The 27,965-nt window shown below is 46.0% G+C and overlaps 1 pseudogene; it reads left to right on the forward strand.

Annotated features, from left to right (window-relative positions):
* LOC125539695 (cysteine--tRNA ligase CPS1 homolog, chloroplastic/mitochondrial-like) lies at positions 1 to 27,497 on the forward strand (annotated as a pseudogene).
* Positions 27,498 to 27,965: the final 468 nt, after the last annotated feature.

The raw sequence follows: 27,965 nt of genomic DNA on the forward strand, positions 1-27,965 counted from the left end.
CCGCTGCGGCTCTTCAACTCGAAGACGAAGAAGAAGGAGCTCTTCGTGCCGCGCGTCAAGGGCAAGGTCGGCATGTACGTCTGCGGCGTCATGCCCTACGACTCGAGCCACGTCGGCCACGCCCGCGCCTACGTCGCCTTCGACGTTCTCTATCGGTAACGCCCGGCCCCGATCTAATTGCTGTAAGCCTGTAGCTCGAAATAAACTTGAAGATCACGGGCTAATCCATTTCGCGTCTGGCTCATGCAAACGCTACAGCCTCTATAGCTGGAGATAGCGGCCGCTAACCCAGTTCGCGGGAACAGTAACATGTGCATGTACACGTGCATATTTATCTCAAAGACAGGGGATTTTCAGTAGAAAACAGAGGTTTTTCTAAGGAGAGGAAGCAGAGAGCAGAAGTTGATGGCCAAAGTGTAACGCCCCAAGACCGGAGCTTCAGTTGCCTTTCAGGGTTTCCGGGTTTCGTCATGTGTTTTGTTTGGTTCTTTGCATTCATCTTTGGTTCTTGTGCATTGCATCATGTCATCATGCAACCCGTTTTAAAACTCTCTAAACAAATTGCATAGATCGCTGATCTATTTAAATCGAGGGAACCCACATGGTGGTTTCTCTGTAAAACATATCCTCCCAATATTTAGGGAGCTATTATAAAGTATTCCATTAATTTGGAATTATCCGCAACCCACTTGCATGTTAAATCTTTGACCTTTCCTTCTTCTGATTTCCGACTCTCAAACTTTGTCGATAATTCTTTTGTTCTTTTTCCAAGCTCCACCAAAAAACCTGAACATTTTTGGCCACACCAAACCTAGTCCCAATTCAAAACCATTTGAATTATATTCAAATGAATTTGAATTTAATTCCTGTAATCTTGCCACTTCTATTTTTCTGTGGTTATGCTTATTTTTATGAGTCCAGGAAAATTGTCCTCATGCTCAAACTCTTTTCCCTAACCCCCCTTCTTTTTCCTTTCTCTCTATTTCTTTTCGGTTAAAGAAGAAAGAGAGGGAGAGAAAGCCTAGCACTCGCAAGCCACCGGGCCAGGCCGGCCCACTAAACCCCTTGCAGCCCAGCCGCACCCCCACTCCTTTTCTAACCCTAAGCCCACCTAACCTAGAGCTCGATCCCTCCTGTCGATCTCCTCCTCTTCCCACGTACCCTTCCACCCAGCGCCGCCAGGGAAACCGCTGCCCGACCCCTCTCCCGATCCCATCTCCTCCTCGCGCCCTCACCTCCTTCTTCCTCCGTTCGGGCCAACGTCGCCCTCGCCGGATCCAGCAGGCCGCCGCCCGGCTCCCTCTCATCCCCGCCGGATCTTCTCCTCCGCGTGCCATGGTCGTCTCGCTTCCTCTGATCTGCCGCACCTCCCTCTGCTTCTTCTGCTCCATAGCACCACCACCACGTGAGTCTCCCTTCGCCGCCACGTCTCCTCGGCCTCGTACTTCGTCTTCCTTCCTCGAGCGCCTCCAGCCCTCCCCGGTCATCGGAGCATCCCTGACGCGGGTCCTCGTCCGCGGCACCCCGGAGCTGCGCGCCCATGCCTTCCTCCCCTCGCTAGAGCCAGTGTTGCATCGACCGTGTAACCCCCGGCCTCCTTCTCCTCGCCTTGCCGTGGACTGCTCCCACATGCATGCACCTCCACTGCCTTGGCGTCCAGGCGTTGACCTCCAAGACCATTGTGGGTTCTGTCAAGAATCTCCCTACCAGGGACGCAAGTTCGTGTTCGTGGGTTTCGCCAAGGACCAAGACCCGAACGGCTACGACGACTTGTACATCTACGGAACATGTACTACTACCCGATGACCCGCCAAGTGTATGACAAACAGTGTACGCGTACGTGGGTTCTCCAAGTGCCCTTTGATGGCGCCAAGTACCAATACGAACGACTACCATTAAAGTGTACGACTACACGACGCCCGCCGAGTTCGACGATGCTCGCCGCCCGAACAACTACCGCCGACGCGTACCTCTCCGTCGCCGTGGGTTTCGTCAAGTTCAACAGTGAACCCCGGAGCCCTCGATCTGTCAAGTTCATCTACGAACCGTGAACAACTACCGTCGACGTGAAAATGTGTACCACTACCGTCGCCATGGGAACGTCTACTTCCTCTACTTTGCACCAAACGAGAACCGTCCCGTTTGCACGCTTCGAAGGTATAACCCCGAGACGACGCCCGTGAATGAATGAATGTATCTTGTATGAGATGCACCCTTGTTTTGCCTCGAGTCTGAACTACCGGAACGTTGCCCCTCTTTTGCCTTGCCACCGACATGTGGGAACCCGGTTACCGGGATCACCCCACCATCTTTTGCATGCTCCCGTCACTTCCTTTTGCACTAGTATCCCCGTGGGCTATCGGATAACCGATATGTTGTCGTGGCATCATTTTGGGATTCGTCGTCGTGGCACTCTTTTCCTTTCCACCACGATGTCAAATGCTTCATAATAATGCTCTTGTCAAGTTTTAATAAAAATTGCATAAACTTGTTCATGTCATCTACATCATGATAATAACAATTAAAATGTTTAAATTGTTGTTGCATTAAATTACTAAGGCATATGGGGATTTACCGGATTTGTTGTTTGTTATATCCGGCCCCATTTAAATTGCTTAGTTAGATAGTTTCTTTTATGCTTCACCTCTTGCCATGCTTAATAACATTTAATATTGTTGGGTACCTAACAGAGAGAGAACTAAATAATTGATGTGGTGTTTCGTCAATATGCAACTCGTTGCATATTGAGCTCCACTTAATTTATAGGATTGTTTGTGCTCTTTTGCCATGCCTCTTTAATACGGACATGCATCATACTTGTTTGCGCATCATGCCATGTTATGCTTGGTTGTTTACTATGTTGTGTGCTTCTTTCCGGTGTTTGCTTCTTCGGATTGGTTCCGGTAACGTCGTGTTGTGAGGACCCGTTCGTCTACGTCCGTTTGTCTTCTTCATGGACTCGATCTTCTTCCTTGCAGGATTTCAGGCAAGATGATCATACCCTCGAAATCACTTCTATCTTTGCTTGCTAGATGCTCGCTCTTTTGCTATGCCTATGCTGCGATACCTACCACTTGTTTATCATGCCTCCTATATTGTTGAACCAAGCCTCTAACCCACTTTGTCCTAGCAAACCGTTGATTGGCTATGTTACCACTTTGCTCAGCCCCTTTTATAGCGTTGTTAGTTGCAGGTGAAGATTGAAGTTTGTTCCTTATTGGAACATGGAGATGTTGTTCCTTGTTGGAACATGTTTACTTGTTGGGATATCACAATATATCTTATTTTATTAATGCATCTATATACTTGGTAAAGGATGGAAGGCTCGGCCTTATGCCTGGTGTTTTGTTCCACTCTTGCCGCCCTAGTTTCCTTCATATCGGTGTTATGTTCCCGGATTTTGCGTTCCTTACGCGGTTGGGTTATAATGGGAACCCCTTGATAGTTCGCTTTGAATAAAACTCCTCCAGCAAGGCCCAACCTTGGTTTTACCATTCGCCACCTAGCCTTTTTTTCCCTTGGGTTAGGCCAGCCCAAGGGTCATCTTTATTTTAACCCCCCCGGGCCAATGCATGTCTAAGTGTTCGTCCGAAATGGGCAGCCTGCGGGGCCACCTCGGGGAAACTTGAGGGCTGGTTTTACTCGTAGCTTGACCTATCCGGTGTTGCCCTGAGAACGAGATATGTGCAGCTCCCATCAGGATGTCGGCACATCGGGTGGCTTTGCTGGACTTGTTTTACCATTGTCGAGGATGTCTTGTAGAACCGGGATACCGAGTCTGATCGGAATGTCTCGGGAGGAGGTCTATTCCTTCGTTGACCGTGATATCTTGTCATGGGCTAAGTTGGGACTCCCCTGCAGGGTTTTGAACTTTCGAAAGCCGTGCCCGCGGTTATGGGCAGATGGGAATTTGTTAATGTCCGGTTGTAGATAACTTGAACCTTAACTTAATTAAAATGAATCTACCGCGTGTGTAACCGTGATGGTCTCTTTCCGGCGGTGTCCGGGAAGTGAACACGGTGTTGGAGTTATGTTCGACGTAGGTTGTTCTTGTTGGAAATATGCCCTAGAGGCAATAATAAATTAGTTATTATTATATTTCCTTGTTCATGATAATCGTTTATTATCCATGCTATAATTGTATTGATAGGAAACTCAGATACATGTGTGGATACATAGACAACACCATGTCCCTAGTAAGCCTCTAGTTGACTAGCTCGTTGATCAATAGATGGTTACGGTTTCCTAACCATGGACATTGAATGTCGTTGATAACGGGATCACATCATTAGGAGAATGATGTGATGGACAAGACCCAATCCTAAGCATAGCACTAGATCGTGTAGTTCATATGCTATAGCTTTTCTAATGTCAAGTATCATTTCCTTAGACCATGAGATTGTGAAACTCCCGGATACCGTAGGAATGCTTTGGGTGTATCAAACGTCACAACGTAACTGGGTGACTATAAAGGTGCATTACGGGTATCTCCGAAAGTGTCTGTTGGGTTGGCACGAATCGAGACTGGGATTTGTCACTCCGTGTAAGCGGAGAGGTATCTCTGGGCCCACTCGGTAGGACATCATCATATGCGCAATGTGACCAAAGAGTTGATCACGGGATGATGTGTTACGGAACGAGTAAAGAGACTTGCCGGTAACGAGATTGAACAAGGTATAGGGATACCGACGATCGAATCTCGGGCAAGTACAATACCGCTAGACAAAGGGAATTGTATACGGGATTGATTAAGTCCTTGACATCGTGGTTCATCCGATGAGATCATCGTGGAACATGTGGGATCCAACATGGGTATCCAGATCCCGCTGTTGGTTATTGACCGGAGAACGTCTCGGTCATGTCTGCATGCTTCCCGAACCCGTAGGGTCTACACACTTAAGGTTCGGTGACGCTAGGGTTATAGAGATATTAGTATGCGGTAACCCGAAAGTTGTTCGGAGTCCCGGATGAGATCCAGGACGTCACGAGGAGTTCCGGAATGGTCGGGAGGTAAGGAATTATATATAGGAAGTGCTATTTCGGCCATCGGGACAAGTTTCGGGGTCACCGGTATTGTACCGGGACCACCGGAAGGGTCCCGGGGGTCCACCGGGTGGGGCCACCTGCCCCGGGGGGCCACATGGGATGTAGGGGGTGTGCCTTGGCCTATATGGGCCAAGGGCACCAGCCCCAAGAGGCCCATGCGCCAAGAGAGAGAAAAAAGGGGAGAGTCCTAAAGGGGGAAGGCACCTCCGAGGTGCCTTGGGGAGGATGGACTCCTCCCCCCCTTGGCCGCACCCTTCCTTGGAGGAAGGGGCAAGGGCTGCGCCTCCCCCCTCTCCCTTGGCCCTATATATAGTGGGGAAAAGGAGGAGCAAACCAATCTAAGGCCTGGCGCCTCCCTCTCCCTCCCGTGACACATCTCCCTCCTCCCGCAGCGCTTAGCGAAGCCCTGTTGGAATCCCGCTACTTCCACCACGCCGTCGTGCTGCTGGATCTCCATCAACCTCTCCCTCCTCCTTGCTGGATCAAGGCATGGGAGACGTCTCCGCTCCGTACGTGTGTTGAACGCGGAGGTGCCGTCCGTTCGGCGCTAGGATCATCGGTGATTTGAATCACGACGAGTACGACTCCATCAACCCCGTTCTCTTGAACGCTTCCGCGCGCGATCTACAAGGGTATGTAGATCCAATCCTCCCTCGTTGCTAGATGACTCCATAGATAGATCTTGGTGACACGTAGGAAAATTTTGAATTTATGCTACGTTCCCCAACAGTGGTATCAGAGCTAGGTCTATGCGTTGTTTCTATGCACGAGTAGAACACAAAGTAGTTGTGGGCGTTGATTTTGTTCAATATGCTTGCCGTTACTAGTCTTATCTTGATTCGGCGGCATCGTGGGATAAAGCGGCCCGGACCGACCTTACACGTATTCTTACGTGAGACCGGTTCCACCGACAAACATGCACTAGTTGCATAAGGTGGCTGGCGGGTGTCTGTCTCTCCCACTTTAGTCGGATCGGATTCGATGAAAAGGGTCCTTATGAAGGGTAAATAGCAATTGGCATATCACGTTGTGGTTTTTGCGTAGGTAAGAAACGTTCTTGCTAGAAACCCATAGCAGCCACGTAAAACATGCAAACAACAATTAGAGGACGTCTAACTTGTTTTTGCAGGGTATGCTATGTGATGTGATATGGCCAAAAGGATGTGATGAATGATATATGTAATGTATGAGATTGATCATGTTCTTGTAATAGATGATCATGGAGCCCCAAGATGGAGATCAAAGGAGCTACATGATATTGGCCATATCATGTCACTATTTGATTGCATGTGATGTTTATCATGTTTATACATCTTATTTGCTTAGAACGACGGTAGTAAATAAGATGATCCCTCATTAAAATTTCAAGAAGTGTTCTCCCCTAACTGTGCACCGTTGCTACAGTTCGTCGTTTCGAAGCACCACGTGTTAATCGGGTGTGATAGATCCTTACGTTCACATATAACGGGTGCAAGACAGTTTTACACAGCAAAAACACTTAGGGTTAACTTGACGAGCCTAGCATGTACAGACATGGCCTCGAACACAGAAGACCGAAAGGTCGAGCATGAGTCGTATAGAAGATATGATCAACATGATGATGTTCACCGACGTTGTCTAGTCCGTCTCACGCACAGATCGGACACGGCCTAGTTCACTCGGATCATGTAATCACTTAGATGACTAGAGGGATGTCTATCTAAGTGGGAGTTCATATGATGAACTTAATTATTCTGAACATAGTCAAAAGGATTTTTGCAAATTATGTCGTAGCTCATGCTATAGTTCTACTGTTTAGATATGTTCCTAGAGAAAAATTAGTTGAAAGTTGATAGTAGCAATTATGCGGACTAGGTCCGTAAACTGAGGATTGTCCTCATTGCTTCTTAGAAGGCTTATGTCCTTAATGCACCGCTCAGTGTGCTAAACCTCGAACGTTGTGTGTGGATGTTGCGAACATCTGACATACACGTTTTGATAACTACATGATAGTTCAGTTAAACGGTTTAGAGTTGAGGCACCAAAAACGTTTTTGAAACGTCACGAAACATATGAGATGTTTTGAGGGCTGAAATTGGAATTTCAGGCTCGTGCCCACGTCAAGAGGTATAAGACCTCCGACGATTTTCTTAACCTGCAAACTAAGGAGAAAAGCTCAATTGTTGGGCTTGTGCTCGGATTGTCTGAGTACAACAATCATTTGAATCAAGTGGGAGTTGATCTTCCAGATAAGATAGTGATGTTTCTCCGAAGTCATTACCACCAAGCTGCTAGAGCTTCGTGATGAACTATAATATATCGGGGACATGTATGATGATCCTTGAGATGTTCGTGATGTTTGACACCACAAAAGTAGAAATCAAGAAGGAGCATCAATTGTTGATGGTTGGTAAAACCACTAGTTTCAAGAAGGGCAAGGGCACGAAGGGATACTTCATAAAACGGCAATTCAGCTGCTGCTCTAGTGAAGAAACCCAAGGTTGAACCCGGACCCGAGATTAAGTGCTTCTGTAATAAGGGGAACAACCACTGGAGCAGAATTACCCTAGATACTTGGTAGATTAGAAGGCTGGCAAGGTCGATAGAAGTATATTGGATATACATTGTGTTGATGTGTACTTTACTAGTACTCCTAGTAGCACCAGGGTATTAGATACCGGTTTGGTTGCTAAGTGTTAGTAACTCGAAATAAAAGCTACGGAATAAACGGAGACTAGCTAAAGGTGAGCTGACGATATGTGTTGGAAGTGTTTCCAATGTTGATATGATCAAGCATCGCAAGCTCCCTCTACCATCGAGTTTGGTGTTTGCGTTGAGCATAGACATGATTGGATTATGTCTATCGCGATACGGTTATTCATTTAAGGAGAATAATGGTTACTCTGTTTATTTGAATAATACCTTCAATGGTCTTGCACCTAAAATGAATGGTTCATTGAATCTCGATCGTAGTGATACACATGTTCATGCCAAAAGATAGTAATGATAGTACCACCTACTTGTGGCACTGCCACGTAAGTCATATCGGTATAAAACGCATGAAGAAGCTCCATGTTGATGGATCTTTGGGCTCACTCGTTTTGAAAAGTTTGAGGCATGCGAACCATGTCTATTGGTGTATATGCATGAAGAAACTCCATGCAAATGGACTATTTGGACTCACTTGATTTTGAATCACTTGAGACATGAAAATCATACCACATGGGCAAGATGACTGAAAGCCTCGGTTTCAGTAAAATGGAACTAGAAAGCAACCTGTTGGAAGTAATACATTTTGATGTGTGCAATCCAATGAGTGCTGAGGCATGTAGTGGATATCGTTATGTTTTTACTTCACAGATGATTTGAGTAGATGTTGAGTATATTTACTTGATGAATCACGAGTCTGAATTATTGAAAGGTTCAAGTAATTTCAGTGTGAAGTTGGAAGATCGTCGTGATAAGAGGATAAAAATATCTATGATATGATCATAGAGATGAATATCTGAATTACGAGTTTGGCACAGAATTAAGACATTGTGGAAATTGTTTCACAACTAATACAGCCTGGAACACCATAGTGTGATGGTGTGTCCGAACATCATAACTGCACCCTATTGGATATGATGCATACCATGATGTCTCTTATCGAATTACCACGGTGGTTTATGGGTTAGGCATTAGAGACAACCACATTCACTTTAAATAGGGCACCATGTAATTCCGATGAGATGACACCGTATGAACTATGGTTTAGAGAAACCTAAGCTGTCATTTCTTAGAAGTTTGGGGCTGCGACGCTTATGTGAAAAAGTTTCAGGTTGATAAGCTCGAACCCAAAGCGGATAAATACATCTTCATAGGACACCCAAAACAGTTGGGTATACCTCCTGTCTCAGATCCGAAAGCAATAAGGGATTGTTTCTAGAATCGGGTCCTTTCTCGAGGAAAAGTTTCTCTCGAAAGAATTGAGTGGGAGGATGGTGGAGACTTGATAAGGTTATTAAACCGTCTCTTCAACTAGTGTGTGGCAGGGCACAGGAAGTTGTTCCTATGGCACCTACACCAATTGAAGTGGAAGCTTATGATAGTGATCATGAAACTTCGGATCAAGTCACTACCAAACCTCGTGGGATGACAAGGATGCGTACTACTTCAGAGTGGTACGTAATCCTGTCTTGGAAGTCATGTTTCTAGACAACAATGAACCTACGAGCTATGGAGAAGCGATGGTGGGCCTGGATTCCGATAAATGGCTCGAGGCCATATAATCCGAGAGAGGATCCATATATAAAACAAAGTGTAGACTTTGGAAGAACTACTTGATGGTCGTAAGGCTGTTGAGTATAGATGGGTTTAAAAGGAAGACGGACAATGATGGTAAATGTCACCATTAAGAAAGCTCGACTTGTCGTTAAGATGTTTTCCGACAAGTTCAAGGAGTTGACTACGATGAGACTTTCTCACTCGTAGCGATGCTAAGAGTCTGTTGGAATTATATTAGCGATTACTGCATTATTTATGAAATCTTGCAGATAGGATGTCAAAACATTGTTTCCTCGACGGTTTTTGAGGAAAGGTTGTATGTGATACAAACCGGAAGGTTTTGTCAATCCTGAAAGATGCTAATAAGTATGCAAAGCTCCAGCAATCCTTCTAAGGACTGGAGTAAGCATCTCGGAGTTGGAATGTATGCTTTGATGATGATCAAAGATTTTGGGTTTATACAAAGTTTATGAGAAACTTGTATTTCCGAAGAAGTGAGTGGGAGCACTATAGAATTTCTGATGAGTATATGTTGTTGACATATTGTTGATCAGAAATGACGTAGAATTTTTGGAAAGCATATAGGGTTATTTGGAAAGTGTTTTCAATGGAAAGCCTGGATTAAGCTACTTGAACATTGAGCATCAAGATCTATAAGGATAGATCAAAACGCTTAAAAGTACTTTCAAATGAGCACATACCTTGACATGATCTTGAAGGTGTTCAAGATGGATCAGTCAAAGAAGGAGTTCTTGCCTGAGTTGTAAGGTATGAAGTTAAGACTTAAAGCTCGACCACGGCAGAATAGAGAGAAAGGACGAAGGTCGTCCCCTATGCTTAAGACATAGGCTCTACAGTATGATATGCTGTGTACCGCACCTGAAGTGTGCCTTGCCATGAGTCAGTCAAGGGGTACAAGTGTGATCCAAGAATGGATCACAGGACAACGGTCAAAGTTATCCTTAGTAACTAGTGGACTAAGGAATTTTCTCGATTATGGAGGTGATAAAGAGTTCGACGTAAAGAGTTACATCGATGCAAGCTTAACACCTATCCGGATAGCTCTGAGTAGAGATGTCGGATACGTATAATGGAGCAACAATTTAGAATAGCTCCAAGTAGAACAGTTATTTGGAATAGCTCCAAATAGAACATGGTAGCTACATCTAGGAGATGACATAGAGATTTGTAAAGCACACACGGATCTGAAAGGTTCAGACCCATTGACTAAAACCTCTCTCACAAGCAACATGATCAAACCCAGAACTCATTGAGTCTTAATCACATGATGATGTGAACTAGTTTAGTGACACTAGTAAACTCTTTGGATGTTTGTCACATGGCGATGTGACCTGTGAGTGTTAATCACATGGCGATGTGAACTAGATTATTGACTCTAGTGCAAGTGGGAGACTGTTGGAAATATGCCCTAGAGGCAATAATAAATTAGTTATTATTATATTTCCTTGTTCATGATAATCGTTTATTATCCATGCTATAATTGTATTGATAGGAAACTCAGATACATGTGTGGATACATAGACAACACCATGTCCCTAGTAAGCCTCTAGTTGACTAGCTCGTTGATCAATAGATGGTTACGGTTTCCTAACCATGGACATTGGATGTCGTTGATAACGGGATCACATCATTAGGATAATGATGTGATGGACAAGACCCAATCCTAAGCATAGCACTAGATCGTGTAGTTCATATGCTATAGCTTTTCTAATGTCAAGTATCATTTCCTTAGACCATGAGATTGTGAAACTCCCGGATACCGTAGGAATGCTTTGGGTGTATCAAACGTCACAACGTAACTGGGTGACTATAAAGGTGCATTACGGGTATCTCCGAAAGTGTCTGTTGGGTTGGCACGAATCGAGACTGGGATTTGTCACTCGGTGTAAGCGGAGAGGTATCTCTGGGCCCACTCTGTAGGACATCATCATATGCGCAATGTGACCAAAGAGTTGATCACGGGATGATGTGTTACGGAACGAGTAAAGAGACTTGCCGGTAACGAGATTGAACAAGGTATAGGGATACCGACGATCGAATCTCGGGCAAGTACAATACCGCTAGACAAAGGGAATTGTATACGTGATTGATTAAGTCCTTGACATCGTGGTTCATCCGATGAGATCATCGTGGAACATGTGGAAGCCAACATGGGTATCCAGATCCCGCTGTTGGTTATTGACCGGAGAACGTCTCGGTCATGTCTGCATGCTTCCCGAACCCGTAGGGTCTACACACTTAAGGTTCGGTGACGCTAGGGTTATAGAGATATTAGTATGCGGTAACCCGAAAGTTGTTCGGAGTCCCGGATGAGATCCCGGACGTCACGAGGAGTTCCGTAATGGTCCGGAGGTAAAGAATTATATATAGGAAGTGCTATTTCGGCCATCGGGACAAGTTTCGGGGTCACCGGTATTGTACCGGGACCACCGGAAGGGTCCCGGGGGTCCACCGGGTGGGGCCACCTGCCCCGGGGGGCCACATGGGCTGTAGGGGGTGTGCCTTGGCCTATATGGGCCAAGGGCACCAGCCCCAAGAGGCCCATGCGCCAAGAGAGAGAAAAAAGGGGAGAGTCCTAAAGGGGGAAGGCACCTCCGAGGTGCCTTGGGGAGGATGGACTCCTCCCCCCCTTGGCCGCACCCTTCCTTGGAGGAAGGGGCAAGGGCTGCGCCTCCCCCCTCTCCCTTGGCCCTATATATAGTGGGGAAAAGGAGGAGCAAACCAATCTAAGGTCTGGCGCCTCCCTCTCCCTCCCGTGACACATCTCCCTCCTCCCGCAGCGCTTAGCGAAGCCCTGTTGGAATCCCGCTACTTCCACCACGCCGTCGTGCTGCTGGATCTCCATCAACCTCTCCCTCCTCCTTGCTGGATCAAGGCATGGGAGACGTCTCCGCTCCGTACGTGTGTTGAACGCGGAGGTGCCGTCCGTTCGGCGCTAGGATCATCGGTGATTTGAATCACGACGAGTACGACTCCATCAACCCCGTTCTCTTGAACGCTTCCGCGCGCGATCTACAAGGGTATGTAGATCCACTCCTCCCTCGTTGCTAGATGACTCCATAGATAGATCTTGGTGACACGTAGGAAAATTTTGAATTTATGCTACGTTCCCCAACAGTTCTAGGATCACTTCTTGATCATAGTTCTTCGTTCATGCTTTGCCTTCTCTTCTCGCTCTCTTTTGCGAATATGTTAGCCACCACATATGCTAGTCGCTTGCTGCAGCTCCACCTCATACCTTTTACCTTACCCATAAGCTTAAATAGTCTTGATCGCGAGGGTGCGAGATTGCTGAGTCCCCGTGGCTCACAGATACTTCCTAAACCAGCTTGCAGGTGTCGTTGAACCGTGCAGGTGACGCAACCAAGCTCAGGAGGAGCTCGACGAAGATCTTGTCCTTTGTGTTGTTTCGTTCTAGTTGATTAGTAGTGGAGCCCAGTTGGGGTCGATTGGGGGCCTTGTCGCACTTGGGGTTCTTCTTTTATTTTGGTTCCGTAGTCGGACCTTGATTGTATTTGGATGATGTAATACTTTATTCTTGTAATTGTGTGAAGTGGCGATTGTAAGCCAACTATGTATCTTTTTCCCTTATGTATTACATGGGTTGTGTGAAGATTACCTCACTTGCGACATTGCTTTCAATGCGGTTATGCCTCTAAGTCATGCTTCGACACATGGGAGATATAGCCGCATCGAGGGCGTTTCACAGAGCTAGCTCTTGTTCTTGATCTTCATCTTCAGCTTGTTCTTCATCAACATTTCGCACCACCTGAACCTGAACCTACAACATGAACCGACAAGTTTGCAATGCAATCCCAAGAGCCTGTCGTGCTGGTCTTGTTGAATCAACAAATGAACAAATGATAGATGGAATCGGAGGCTCGTCGTCTCCGGCTGCCTTGCCCTGGTTGTTGCCTTGCTGCCTTGCCATGGTCACGGAGTCGTCGTCATGCAGAGGCCCCTCGTCACTGGCTGCCTTGCTACCTCGTTGCCTTGCCGCCTCTCCCGTCACCGGATCCGGTTTCCGGTGAAGCAGCAGTCGGCCTCCCGACCGCAGCTAGGAAGTGTTGACGTATAATGTGCTGCATTGACTAGAGCATGCACTTCTATATGGTATCAGAGTCAAGAGGTCTCGAGTTCAAGACCCGGCTGACGCAATTAAATTGCAGCCCACTTTCGGTCCACATTTAGGTCTAAGGGGGCCACACGTGAGGGGGAGTGCTGACGTATAATGTGCTGCCTAGTCTCTTCCATCAGATCGGTCTTTTGGTTGCATTGGCTAGAGCATGCACTTCTACAGAAAGAACGGCGCAGCCGCCGCAACCTTTTCGGTGGGAGGGAGTGTTGCAAAGATCACTCCAATTTCCCTAGTCGTGACAAGTGGAGCACATGCAGCGCGCCACTTGTCGCAACATGTGAGTTTTCCCTTTTTTTTCATAGATCCGTTTATTCAAAACGTTTTATCTCTCAAACCGTGTGTTCAAATCTTGAACCGCTTTCACCGTTGGATTCCTCACGTCGAGATTTTCAAAACTAGATCCCATGTTGATAGGTTTTGATGAACTTTTTTTTCACAAAAAAAATCGGACAAAAAAATCGAGCCGGGAGCACAGGTTTTTTCCCTTTACTAAAGAGACACACTCGTGCCTCTCACGAAATCACAACCGTGTCTCTCCCGAAAGCAAAAGCGTGACTCTCGCGGAAGAAAAAAATAGAAAACGCGTTTTTTCCGTTTCCGAGGAGGCACGGTCATGACTCTCGTGAAAGCACAACCGTGACTCTTGCGAAAGCAAAACTGTGACTCCTGCAAAAGGAAAAAAAACAGAAAACGAGTTTTTTTCGTTTCCGAGAGGCACGGCCGTGACTCTCGCGAAAGCACAACCATGCTTCTCACGGAAGCAAAACCGTGACTCTCGCGAAAAAAACAGAAAACATGTTTTTTTTCGTTTCCGAGAAGCACGACCGTGACTCTCGCGAAAGCACACCCGTGCCTCTCACGGAAGTAAAACCATGACTCTCATGAAAGAAAGAAAAAAGAAAACACATTTTTTCGTTTTCGAGAGGCACGGCCATGCCTCTCGCGGAAGCAAAACCGTGACTCTCATGAAAGGGAAAAAACGCATTTTTGCGCAAAATAATTTTTTAATTATCTTTTATTGAAAAGCTAAGGAAGACCGGTGGAAAATCAAAATGTCAAAAAAATCCGAAAAAAACGTTTAAAAAGCCGAAAACGCGTGCGAAAAAAAACAAAATTTGGAAGGAGCGCCCAGATCGCGACACGTGGCGAATGGCTGAGAGTGCGTCAAGTGGCGCTGATCGTTGCGAGGCTTCCGAAGAAGCACTCGTTAATTAGTTGCTCTCGGTTTTTCGTGGAGGAAGTTCTAGAGAATTGGGCTGACCTCTATTTGTGCCTGTCTTTCAGAATTTCGGCCCATCCCAGCGAAACTGAAGCGAACGCAAAGTCAAACTGTGCCCTTTCGCGGGCGATCGCGCGATTAGCGACAGTTGGCGTTTTTCAGGCACTGCGTCGCGGGGAGGCCTCCAGGCTGCAATCGCTCACTTTTCGCCCGCGATCTAAAAGTACTGCTCGATGCGTTTAGTTTCTGCTTGGACATGCTGGATTTGGATTGTGCGTGGAGAGTACTAGTAGGGGGTTAGCTTAGTGCTTGAGCTTCCATATTTGGCATGTTCTTGCTTTTTGTACCATTCACCATTGGCATAAATAAATTGCTCCCATACACTACTAGGGAAAAGCCTATACACAGAATTTTATCAGTAGCGCTGTACAAAATCAAGCGCTGCTGCTACTTAGTAGCAGCGCGTGTAAATAAACAGCGCTGCTGCTATGACTTTAGCAGTAGCGCGTACTAGCGAAAAGTGATGCTGCTATGTTTGAACTGGGTGCATATGGCTAGCCCAACCTAGCAGTAGCGCGTATAATGGCCCAGCGCTACTGCTAATCTCCTTAGCTACAGCGCGCTTACGTGTAAAGCGCTGCTGCTAACGGAAATAAAATAAAATAAAAAACAAATAGAAAAGTAAATGAAAATGAAAGAAATAGAAAAAGGAGAAAGGGAAAAAATAAAATGTAAAGAAAAATAAAAGAAAAAAGGGAAAAAGGAGAAAGGAATAGCAGTAGCGGGTTCTGCAGAAAATCGCTATAGCTGCAGCGTGTATTCCAGAACGCGATGTAGCTAACGTAGCAGTAGCGCCCTTTCTGGAACGCGCTACTGGTACTTCTGACTTAACCACGTGTTTCGTCCTTTCCCACGGCCACTTCATCCCCCAAATCAACTCCACTCTCGCCGCCGCCGTCGCCCCTCGGCCGCCGCGCGCTCTCCCCACGCCGCCCCCGACCCCAGATTCAGCGCCGGCCCCGCCCCCGACCTCAACGCCGCCCGGGACGCCGCCCCCGACCCCGATATCAACGCCGCCCCGGATGCCGCCCCCGCCCCCCCCCCCCCCGACCTCAACGCCGCCCGGAGCCCCGACCAAGACCTCGACGCCGCCTGCCCCTCCCTCATCGCAGGCACCCGAGGTGAGCACGCCTGCTCCTCCCTCTCCCCTACCTCTGCCTAGGGTTTCTACCTCCATCAAATTAGTTAGGATGGAAACGAATCGGATGCGGATGCGGCTCAAATGAGTTAGGGTTCATGTAAGGGTGGAAACAAATCAAATTTCTAAGATGAATCATAAAACGAGTAAAATTTGACCACTTATTTCACTTTATAGTTGGATAATTGGAATATCCGCTACCACTTTCCACCCCTATAGGTTCATCAAATTAGATGGTAATTAGGGCAGTAGTTCTTAGGTACTAATTAGTTAGTAAGAACTAGGTACTAATTAGGTACTAGAATATTTTTATTTATAGTAAGTTTATTTTTAGTAAGAACTAGTTGAATTAATAGAACTAGTTAGTAAGAACTTGTTGCTATTTTTTAGTTAAAGCAATTTTCCCGCATCGACGTGGACGATGCCTATCCCGCATCCTCGTCGTCGAGTCGGCGGAGGACGACACCTGCTTGACCAGATGGGCCATGTCCGGGACTGGGCTCCGCCGGGGTGGTACTGGGAGGCGCTACCTACAGGGGGGGCGCAGGTTGGTGAGGAGCCAGCCTGTCGTTGACCCGAACCTTCTTTGGTGGCGGTCGCGTGGGCCAGTGACGGTCCAGAGGCTCGAGGACTCCACGGAGGTGGTGCGTCACCGTGTCAGTGAGGAGGACACGCACGTCCGTCGCTACTTGTTTGCGTTGGAGCACAGGTTCTCCAATACCTGGCAGGTTCTCCAGGGATCTCACTGGAGCTATGATCCCGTGATGGTTCCTTCTCTGTGGGTGTCCACCGCCCGCTCCGATACCCGTCGTGTGCTAGGGTTTTAGTTGTACTAGTGATGTTATATGTATGACACTATTCGGGATGTATTAGTGATAATATTCGACGATGTACGGACGCATGAGATGATTTACTTTTGCTTATTGAATGCATGCTAATTTGAGTCTTATAAGATATTTTGAAATGTATATCTTGTGTTGCTCAATATCCAAGTGGCCGGTCATGTTTGCAGGTTACACCTCCGAGTGGTCTATGTTTTGCCGGAGTGTTGATTCATTTTTGTTCTGGCAAATTTCAGGCGCTCGATATATCCTATTTTAGCAAAGGTCATGCCGGATTTTTCCGTGAATTTTGGCATGACTTTTGCCAGAATATGTAGGAAATATCGAGTGCCCCGGATTTGTGTGTTGAGTATCCTGGTAGTTGTCTTCTATCGATTTTCAATTAATGTTTTAACTATGAACATAGGAAATGTCTGACGACAAAAAGGATTTCGGTATTTTCAAATACTGCGAAGACGAGCGCGGCCTGTGCGACGGAATCTTCCTAGATGATGATAGGCGCTTCAACATCAAGCTGGACGAGAACTTCGAAGTGGATACAGTAAGTCACAACGACAAGTCTTTTTTCGTAATTAAGCATGACATCTGCTTCATTTGCTTCAACTTATATTTTTTTTACTATTCTACTAGCGTATCCCCTGCCATGCAAGAGCTTTTGTATTGGATAAGATAGACTTCAGTCATACTATGGAGGTAAAGAAAGTTTATTTGAAGACCGAGCATGGTTATATTTTCCACGTAAAATTATACAATTCAGACGACTACACCTATTTTAGATGCAAAACATAGCGAGCACTATGCAAGACTTATGCATTTCAGCCTGATATGGTTATCACCTTTGATATTCGTCCGGAAGATGATATTGAAGGTAATACCGACATCTGGGTCGATGTGCAGACGCCTCCAGTTACACCAAAATGTAAGTTTCTCAACCATATTTATGTCTTTGATATTGTTTATTCAAAAATAGTTGACAACTAATTTGTATTGTCAGCTTATTTCGGTGCAAGAAAACATGTCCAGCGCTTGGTAGACAGGACCTACTACTGTCCCGGGGCTGAACTAAACTGTGAGGAGCTAAGTCATTATGTTTCATGGCTTGAGGATCTTGATACCGTCAAGACAAATTTTCTTCCTGGACTTAAAAATCTGAGTACTGAAAACGTGCGACCAATAGTGTTCGTCATGAACTACGGTCACATCTATTTAAGAAGGATGGTAAGATTTTTACTATTTGTCCTCGGTGCATCTTTTCCATACATTATTTGTGAAGCTAAACTTCATTGCTAAGTATGTGACCATACGATGTTCTTCAACAGGGACTCCTGATGAATGTTATGCCTTATGGGATCGAGACTAAAGGTACCATGAGTATTATTAGCTTACGGCCAAGATATCCTACATGTTACTTTAGTGCATTCAAGATCAGCGATGAATGCTTAATAGTGCAAGACTGGACCAGATATGTGATGGGGGAGCGCAGACAAGTACTAGGGGGCAGCAAACAGATGTGCTACCCAAAATTAGGAGACATGTTCATCTGCATGCTCCAACTTGATCAAGAAGGAGAGCTACACATGTTTTATATTGTTTTACCTAAGAGAGAGCAGCATGAGTGATTAGCTAGAAATGAGTTTGAGGATGATGATGTGCTACACTATTACTATGATGATAAAATAGCTAGTGTTGGTGGTAATGACTGATGATTATTATTAGCTAGTGTTAGTGGTGATTAAATAAATATTGTTGGTGCTAATGATTATGATGATGATTAAATAGCTTGTGCTGGCGGATTAGATTCAAGTGGAGGCAACATGTGGTGCACATCGAAAGTACTACTAGTCCAAACTAGATCAAGTTTGGATTAGTAGTATACTTTTGACATGCACCACATATTGCCTCCACTTAAACCTAATCCACCTTCATTTGACACACTGTTATGGACATAATGATGTAAACCTCATAACTGGTATTGTACCAATATTTGTACGATAGCGCATAAATACACTAAAAAAAACAATACTAGTAGCGATGGAAAGAAAACACGCTGCCAGTAGTTGTATTAGCAGCAGCGTGGGAGTGAACAAGCGCTGCAGCTATTTGTCCTAGCAGTAGCGCGTGCGGCACGCGTTACTGCTAAGCAATAGCTGTAGCGCCTTATTAGTAGCGCGCCTACCCGCGCTACTAGTGAGCACAAAACCAGCGCTACTGCTAGGGTTTTCCCTAGTAGTGATAATTTCAAACCATAACTATACATTTGGCAAAAGACTATATATATGGTAATTGAAGAAAATGAATAGGTGGCTTCTACTGCTATTTTGTTGTGTGTGCCTAACATTTTAGTCATTTTCTAATTGGTTCTTGATCCAGTGTAGATATCTCAACTTTTTGGGGGTACGAAGTTAATTACGTGCGCAACTTCACCGACGTTGATGATAAGGTAATGTTCCATGTAGAATGTACACTTACTAGTTGAGGGAGGATGATTGGTTTATATACTTATGTTGCATGGCTCGCTATAAACAAATATTTGTATAGGTTCTTACTATCTGTTGCTTTTTTTAAACAAAAAAACTGCCTTTTTTTTCTTCTTCTCTTGTATTGAGAGAGCCACATTGACTGCCAAAAGAAGTTTGTTGTCCCACTCGTTGGATCAGCTAAAAGTCTCATATTAGACTTACATTCAAAATGTGATGATTTTAAGCAAACACAGTGACACTCTGATTGGTACTTTAGTTTTGATTTTCAAATTCCATTGATGCATGCCACACAGGAACTTGGTTCTGAACTATAAAATAATTCCAATTTAATTTGTCATTAATTTGAACATAGTTAGATAAGATGTACCCTTAACTATGAGCTACCTTGCAGCCATGGGCGCATGATTTATGTTGCAGAGTTGGGCTGCTGTGTTACTGCCATTTTATGTTTCCACTTTAGATCAACACCTCACTCTGTTCATCTTCCTGGCACGATGCACTTTTATTGCATACATGTGATTTCATTATTTGTTTCTCAAACTGAACTGCTCTTCTGAACACTTCTTCATTTATACTTGCTATGGTTTTGCAGATTATCGAACGGGCGAAACAGAATGGTGAAGACATATCCAGTTTGTGCACTCGGTTTATTAATGAGTTTCATACTCACATGACTGAGCTGCAGTGCATGCCCCCCACTGTCGAGCCTCGTGTAAAGAAACATATCGAAGATATTGTGGATTTAATCACCGAGGTATTTTCGATTTCCCTGTTACTGTTCAAAATCACATCCAACGGCAATACCAACCCAGAGTTGTCGTGATATTTTTCCAGCTTCTTGTTGCTCCTTAATTTTTTTAACACCGATGCATTTGTTTGTCACCATTCAGATTAAAGCATAACAAACACAGTCAATCATGTGTGTTGTATATGATAATTGTATTTTATCTCTCACACTATTCACTTGGTAAAACTCTTTCCCACTTTGTGCATGTGAACAGATAATCAAGAATGACAAAGGCTATGCTGTAGACGGCAGCGTCTACTTTTCAATCAATAGATTTCCTGAATATCTCAGTTTATCTGGTAGGAAGCAAGATGATAATCTTGCTGGTTCGCGGGTTGATGTTGATCCAAAAAAGCAGAACGATGCAGACTTTGCATTATGGAAGGCAAGTTTGATGCATCGCCGTGAACAGTTTACTCTTGCGCATCGCTACTTCATTCTTATCCTTATTACCGTGTCCAGGCTGCTAAGGAGGGTGAGCCTTCATGGGAGAGCCCTTGGGGTGATGGAAGACCAGGATGGCATATTGAATGCAGCGCAATGAGTGCTCGCTATTTAGGACATGTATTTGATATCCATGGTGGAGGGAAAGATCTGATATTTCCTCATGATGAGAATGAGCTTGCACAAAGCCGAGCGGCTTATCCAGAAAGTGAGGTCAACTGCTGGATGCATAATGGTTTTATTAACAACTGTGGCGAGAAAATGTCGAAATCAGCTAATAACTTCGTCACGATCAGAAGCGTAAGGGGACGATGTCTGACTTCTTTTAATATTTCTCATTTGAACTCGTATGGTGTTTCCTAACATGTGTAACGTTTCTCTTCTTTTCAGATTATGACTCAGTACCATCCTATGGCTTTAAGATTTTTCTTGGTACGCGCACATTATAAATCTGACATGAATTACTCTGATGAAGCACTAGAGATTGCATCTGATCTTGTATACTACATTTATAAGGTGATTTGCTTGAACTTTGATATTTTATCATGATTTGGTTTCAAATCAAAATTTAACCACCATTTAACATACTTTTTGCCTCGTCATTGGAATTCTGAACCTGACCTTGTGGTCTTTGGCTATCTTCTGTAGTAATAATATCTCACTTGATATTAATCTCATGCAGACCTTACATGACTGCGATGAAATGACGTCTCCGTATCATGAAGAGAATATATCTGTCCCGGTCCCGGCTGAGGAGCAAAAACTGGTTGACGGCCACCATAAAGCTTTTTTGGAATCTATGTCAGACGATCTTCGAACTACAAATGTTCTGGATGGCTTCATGGAGCTGCTTAAGGCAATAGACAGCAATTTGAATGATTTGAAGGTACGTAGATGTTTTTTTTATTGTGGTCATTGGTCAAGGTATGGATGCTCTGAATCCTGGGGTAAATCCATTTCTAGTTCATAGTAGTTGATTCAACAAACACATTTTCCATTTTCAGAAGTTGCAGCAAAAACTGGAACAACAAAAGAAGGAGCAACACTAGAAGCAGCAGCAGCAGCAGCATGTGAAAACTAGGGTTAAGCGTATGCGTGTTGCAGGGACGCGTACGTGTTAATATAGGGCCGAAGCCAGGATAGATACAAGGTTAGTTGGGCTCGGATTGATCTACAAGTTAGCTAACAACCTGATAAGATCATATCTCAAAGTCCCAACAGAATACACAACACGCACGCACAATTACAGCACATATATGGTTTGTATACTCCACCGTATATACTTACAATGTTTAACACTCCCCCTCAATTACAACTATCCAAGTTGAGATTGCGTCTAAAGGCCTCAAGCTGCCTAAGAGTAAGAGGCTTAGTGAATCCATCTGCAACTTGATCTCCAGTAGGTATGAACCTAATATTCAACAACTTATCTGCCACCCTTCCGCGAACAAAATGATAATCTATTTCAATGTGTTTAGTCCTGGCATGAAAAATAGGATTAGCAGACAAATATGTGGCACCAAGATTATCACACCAAAGTGATGCAGCTTTTGGATGATAAACACTCAATTCTGTCAGCAGATTCTGAACCCAAATAATCTCTGCAGTGGCATTGGCTAGAGCCTTATACTCAGCCTTTGTGCTTGATCTGGAAACAGTGGGTTGCTTGCGAGCACACCAAGATACCAAATTACCTCCAAGAAATACCGCAAAGCCTCCTGTTGATCTTCTGTCATCAGGACAGCCTGCCCAATCTGCATCTGAGAAAGCACTTACTAGCATTGAATCTGACTTACCAAGTTTAAGACCATGATCGTTGGTTCCTTGAAGATATCGAAGTATCCTCTTAATTGTTGTCCAATGCACACTAGTAGGAGCACTCTGTTGGAAAAGGCAGTGCCTAGGAGGTGCTTAGGCACGCCTAGGCGCTAGGCAATGGCCAAACGCCTCGCCTAGGGCATAAATGGAGGTCTAGGCAGGGCAAGTAAGGAATTGCCTAGCCAAGCAAGAAATCATGCCACATATTGCACTGATGTGCCAAATGGGTTATATGCAATGGCAGTAGACGGTAATTAACTTATTTATATGCCCTAAACTAATATAAGCACCCATATAATAATCACAAATTCACTACGAGTAAAAACTATATTACTGCCTAGGCTGCGCCTAGCGCGCTTAGGCACCGCCTAGGCACTAGGCGAAGACCAACCGCCTCGCTTACGCCTACCGCTTTTTCCAACCTTGTAAGGAGCATGTAAGAACTGACAAACTTTGTTTACTGAATAAGAAATATCTGGCCTAGTCAAAGTCAAGTATTGAAGTGCTCCTACAATGCTCCTATACATGGTTACATCCTCTGCTCCAAGTGCTTCTCCATCATACAGGGACAGTTTTTCAGAAGTAGACAGAGGCGTGGATGAAGGCTTGCAACCCTTCATGCCTACTTTCTGAAGTATTTCTTGTACATACTTTCCTTGTGACAGCACAATCCCTTCTTTAACAGGTTTTACCTTGATTCCAAGGAAGAAGTGAAGACTTCCAAGGTCCTTAAGTGCAAACTCCTTGCCCAAGTCCTTAAGAAGGGCTTCAACAGCACTAGGTGAAGAACTTGTAACCACAATATCATCAACATAAATGAGCATAAAAATGGTAATCCTATGTCGATGATAAAAGAATAGTGAGGTGCCCTCCTTTGAAGGAGAGAACCCTAGAGACTGTAACTTTGACGACAGTCGAGAATACCAAGCTCTAGGTGCCTGTTTTAATCCATACAGTGCCTTATCAAGTTTGGAAACGTGACGTGGAAACTTTAAGCTTTCATACCCAGGAGGTTGTTTCATGAACACTTCCTCTTCCAGAACACCGTGCAAGAACGCGTTCTTTACATCTAGTTGTCGAATGCACCAATTTCTAGACACTGCAATTGAGAGAATTAATCTGATAGTGGCTGCTTTGACTACAGGACTGAACGTGTCCTCGTAGTCAATTCCATACCTTTGCTTAAACCCTTTTGCAACCAAGCGTGCCTTATACCTATCAACAGTACCGTCAGATTTCTGCTTGACTTTGTAGACCCACTTGCAGTCAATAACATTCCTCCCCTTGACTGGAGGCACCAAACGCCATGTTTTGTTCCTCATAAGAGCATCATATTCCTCATCCATGGCCTCCTTCCACCGACGTTCTCCAAGGGATTCTCCCAAATTTTGCGGTTCACCTGTGGCACAAAAAGAACCCCAACAGACACAACCATCGTTATAAATCTTAGGCCTGATAATACCACTCTGTGACCTGGTATGAGACCGCGGAGGAGGAGGCGGAGCTGGACGTGAGACATGTTGTTGGAGGCGATTTGAAGAAGCAGACACAGCAGATCCAGAATCCGCAGAAAATCCACCCGAGAACTCCTGGTGGAGCTCCTGTGTTCGCTCAGCGCAATCAGCCTTGACGCGCGCGCCAGCCGCTCCGGAACTGCCACTTGTCGCTGCCAGCGACGCGTCAGGCAACGACGAGGCGGAATTGCCCAATCCAGTGGGCGCGCTCGTTCCCGAGGAAGACCGACCGGATGGGGACCCGCCTGGTCCCGTCACAGGCGCGGCCCATGGCCGACCAACGCCATGCAGGGGGGGACCTACCTGGTCCCGCAACAGGCGCGCGCCGCGGGTTCGCAGGCGCGACTCGCGACTGGCCGACGCCATGCAGGGGGGGACCCACCTGGTCCCGCGACAGACCGCGGCGCAGATCCCATAGGAGATCCTCCTGACGCGCCTGTATCAGCAGATCCCGAGAGGATCCCGCCCTGATCTGCTCCGGGATCAGTAGGCGGATCTTCTATGGCTGAAAAGGAGGACTCCGTGGCCTGCATAAAATCATGGGGATTTTCTTCCATGTTTGCACTGTTTTCCTGCACACTTTCATCAGAGTTTTGATCAAAGGAGTTATGGGGCATTGACACATGATCATCAGCATCTTCTACACCCCCGAGAACAAAGTTGGGTGATGGCAGAAGATGAGAGGGAAGAAGAACAAGTTCTTTATGAAGTTGAGCGCCGGTGTTAGGGTGGAGTTTTGCAAAGGGAAAAATTTGCTCATCGAAAACCACATCACGGGAGACATAGATGTGACCCGTGGCAACATCCAAACACTTGTAGCCTTTGTGAAGACTACTATACCCAAGAAACACACACTGTTTCGAGCGGAACTCAAGCTTATGTTTATTGAATGGACGAAGGTTGGGCCAGACGGCACAACCAAATATGCGGAGAAAAGTGTAGTTTGGTTTAGTGCCAAAAAGACGCTCAAGAGGAGTCTGATTATTGATGACTTTACTAGGAACACGATTTATGAGGTACACCGCCGTGAGAAACGCCTCGTCCCAAAATTTGAGAGGCATATAAGCTTGAGCAAGAAGGGAGAGACCAACCTCCACGATATGGCGGTGTTTACGTTCAGCGGATCCGTTTTGCTGATGAGCATGTGGACAGGAGACATGGTGAGTGATACCTATGCGCTCAAAAAACGAATGAAGTTTTTGGTATTCACCTCCCCAGTCCGTTTGCATGGCAAGAATTTTGCGATCAAAAAGACGTTCAACATGTTGCTGAAAGAGATTAAACTTTGCAAACACATCAGATTTATTCTTAAGCAAATAGATCCAACTGAACTTACTAAAATCATCAATGAAAGTGACATAATATTTTTGTCTGCCAACAGAAACGGGTCCAGGACCCCAAACATCTGAAAAAAACTAGCTCTAAAGGAGCCTTTGATTCACTAGTAGAGCGAGAATATGGAAGTTGATGGCTCTTGGCCATCTGACACGAATCACACACATGAATGTGATCTTGCTTATTTGATACTGGAAGACTAAAATCTCGAAGAATTTTCTGGACCACTGGAAAAGCAGGATGCCCTAGGCGTTTGTGCCATCTTGAGGTGGATGGCTTGACCACATTGAGAGCTTGTCGAGGAGGGGCATCATGGCGGCCAGAGACAGGAAACAGGCGACCCCTAGTCCTGTTTTGAAGCACGGTTCTCCGAGTGGCCCGATCCTTAACAAAAAAAAGATTTCGGAGTAAACTTCCAAGAAAGCATTGTTATCTTTGATAAGTTTATAGGCAGAAAGAAGGCATTGATCGGCTTGAGGAGCATGGATGATATTATTAAGATGCAAGGAGCCGTGAGGGGTAGTAAGAACTGAATGACCAATGTGGGCAATGTCCATACCTTGACCACTCGCAGTGTGGATTTGCTCCGTGCCGGTGTAGCAATCGTGGACCGCAAGCTTTTCCAGTTCTCCCGTCACGTGATCAGTTGCACCAGTGTCAAGATACCAATTGGTATCAACTCCATAGGCGTGGGCAGCGTTGGCCGAGCGGTGTCCACCACCACCACGTCCTCCGCCACCACCACCTCCTGCGGGGTTGCGGACGTTGTTGTTGAAGTTGTGATCGTAGCGCTTCTTGCAGCGCCATGCACCATGCCCTTCAAGCTTGCAAATCTGGCACTTCTCGCACTCGCGGTCACCGCGGTCACCACTCCTTACCGCGGACCACCTCCAAAGCCGCCACCACCATGGTTGTCAGGGTAGTGGGCGCCCGCGTTGTTGTTGATGAAGCCGCGGCAGCCACCTCCACTGTTGCCGCTGCCCCTTGAGTTGCCGCGGCCTCCACCCCTTGCCGCCAGATTTGCGGAGTGGAGAGCGGTGTTTTGGGAAGCGATGCGAGCTTTAGCCGACAGCAGCAGGGAGAAGAGCTCGCTGAGGCCGATCGGCTGCTCGGTGGCGGTGCGGGTGGAGATGGCCGAAACGAAGCCGCTGTAGTCGGGGTCGTGGATGAGGCCTTGCAGGATGTGATCGACAATGTCATCTTCATCCAGGGGCTTGCCTGCAGCTGCCAGCTCGTCGGCAATGCTCACCATCTTGGTGTAGTAGGCCGCGGCAGACATGTCCCGTTTGCGGGTGTGCTCGATGGCCGAGCGGAACTGGATAACCCTAGCCCTTGACTGCGACGAGAAGCTTTGCAGCAGGGTGTTCCAGATCGATGCGGCGGTGGTGTGGGAGCTGACCTGCAGTAAGACCTCACGGGAGAGAGATGAGATCAAAAACGTGAGGATTTGCTGGTCTTGAGTAACCCACACAGCATGCTCAGGATTTGGCGAGGACGTGGTCTCCTTCTTGCCGGCGACGTCCTTGTCGGTGTAGAGCACGGCGGCTAGCTCCTTGATCGAGCCGTCCAGATAGCCCATCAGCCCCGCCCCCTTGATGTGTGGCAAGACCTGCGCCTTCCACACCAGGAAGTTCTCCCGGGTCAATTTCTCGGTGATGGTATGACCAAGGGAGGCGATGGAGGGGGTGGCCATGGCGACAACTGAGGAGGAGCTCGACATCTAGATGTGATGGAAAAGGATGGCTCTGTATACCATGTGAAAACTAGGGTTAAGCGTATGCGTGTTGCAGGGACGCATACGTGTTAATATAGGGCCGAAGCCAGGATAGATACAAGGTTAGTTGGGCTCGGATTGATCTACAAGTTAGCTAACAACCTGATAAGATCATATCTCAGAGTCCCAACAGAATATACAACACGCACGCACAATTACAGCACATATACCATTTATATACTCCACCGTATATACTTACAATGTTTAACACAGCAGAAGCCACAGAGACAACCAGAAGACCACATTCAAGCTCTGGCTGCGTTGAGTGCCGAGATTAAAAGCAAACTGTCCATCCTCGGCCTGATGCCACAATCACCTTTGGCAGAGGTACTTACTACTAAGGCCACACACTATCTATCTATACAACACTTCCTTTTCCTCTTATGATAATGAGTGCAACACAAAGATGAACAAATTTCAATCCAACAAGAGCTGGAGCATCTGAAGGAAAAAGCATTGATGCGGGCCGGGCTGACCGATGAGTCGCTGCGCGAGCAGATTGAACGGAGAGTCGCGGCAAGGAACAACAAGCAGTTTGACGTTTCAGATCATATCAGGAAGGACCTTGCCAGCAAAGGCATCGCCCTGATGGATGAGCCTACTGGTACGGTTTGGAGACCATGCGAACGAGAGTAGTTGCGGTTTCGCCTGGTTTAGCAAATGACTTGGGTTTCCAATTTCAGTGTAGAGATGATGAGAACTGTGTTTGTCTTTGTCTACTTGTATATACTTGAGTACTACGTACCGTTGAATCACTGTTATGGATTTGCATCTTAAATACTAGGTACCGATGAATGTCTGTTATGGATTTGCATCTTAAGTTCACAGTTGCATTCGAATGAACAAAAATGATGAGTTGTCCAACGCGTTCGCCCACGCGTCGGATTGGTCGAACACTTGCCCCGACCTCCATGGATGAGTGGAGAGTGGTTTAAGGTTTAGTGTCGATGTGAAATGGTGAGGGTTGTGTTTTGTGCTCGACTGGTCTAGGCTGAAATGGTGGCCAATAGGCAATAGCGAAGTGGAGCGGAGCGATGCAGACCGGCAAACACCTCTTCCCTGCGGCTGCGCAAACTCCATCACAGAGAGGCAAACTCCAGCCCT

This window comes from Triticum urartu, chromosome 1A, assembly GCF_056163025.1.
Source record: "Triticum urartu cultivar PI428250 chromosome 1A, HENAU_Tu73, whole genome shotgun sequence".
NCBI lineage: Eukaryota > Viridiplantae > Streptophyta > Magnoliopsida > Poales > Poaceae > Triticum > Triticum urartu.